The sequence below is a fragment of the Lichenostomus cassidix genome, unplaced genomic scaffold (genome assembly GCF_008360975.1).
Source record: "Lichenostomus cassidix isolate B80296 unplaced genomic scaffold, HeHo_3.0 HiC_scaffold_43, whole genome shotgun sequence".
Taxonomy (NCBI): domain Eukaryota; kingdom Metazoa; phylum Chordata; class Aves; order Passeriformes; family Meliphagidae; genus Lichenostomus; species Lichenostomus cassidix.
In genome coordinates this window covers 3836561-3837561 of record NW_028147635.1, presented here as the reverse complement: position 1 = coordinate 3837561, position 1001 = coordinate 3836561, and positions in this window count along the sequence as shown.

Sequence of the window (1001 nt, the reverse complement as noted above, 5' to 3'; positions counted from 1 at the left end):
GGCGGCGCCCCGCTCTGCCCCGCTCCCGACGTGCGTCCCACATGTGTCGGAAGTGCCGCGGAGGAAGCTCGGCGGGGTCGCCGTTGCCGCGCCTCGGCCTCCGGCCGGTCGCCCCAGGGGCTCGGTGACGGGAGTCGCCCGGCGGCGCGGCGCGGCGGGGCGGGGTGGCGGCACCCCCGTCCCCGCCGGCGCGCCTCGTCGTCGTTCCCCCTTCCTCGGCCCTCAGCCGGGGAGGGCCCCGCGCGAGCGGGGCCCCGACGACTTCTCTGCAGCGGCGGCCCGGCCGGAGCGGTGGCCGGGCCGCTCCAGCGCGGGGACCGGAAAACCCGACAGAGAGCCTCCCGTCCCGGGCGCGTGACGCGGGCGAGGCGGCGGCGCCTCGCCCTTCCTCCGGTTCGTTCGGCACAGAAGCGAGGGCGGAAAGGCCACTACGCCCGGGCGGCCCGTGCGCGTCGGGCCCGCCCCGGCCGCCGTGGTCGCCGGCGAAGGGGGGCCCGGGTTTGCGAGAAGGTCCGGCGCGCCGGCGTGCGGGCGAAGCGGGGGGTTCGCCCGCCCCGGTCTTTCTTATTTTCTTTTTCCCGGCGGCCCTCAGCCGCGGCACGGAGAGGAGCGCGCGAGCCAGGCGCGCGGGCCCGAGACGAAAAGCGAAGGCGAGAGAGACGGGAAGCCGAGAAGCCGGCGGGGAGGTGCGGAGCGAGAGGCGCGGGCCTCGCCGACCTCCCCGCGGCGGCCCGCGGCCCCCCGTGGCTAGCACGGGGCCGGCGCGCGACGCGCGATGTGCCTTTTTTTTTCCTTCGCCGTTTCTTCCCCCTTCCCGGCTTTTCCGGGGGGGGGAAAGCCGGTCGCCGCGGGGCGGGCGAAAGCCGGTGGCCCCGAGGGCTCGGTCGGCGGCGGCGCTTTCTCGAACGCCGGAAAGGGGTTCTTCCCCTGGGGGAGCGCGGCCTGCCGCGGCCCGCTCCCCGTCCCCGTGTCGTCTCGCCGGAAGGGCGCGAAAGCGGCGC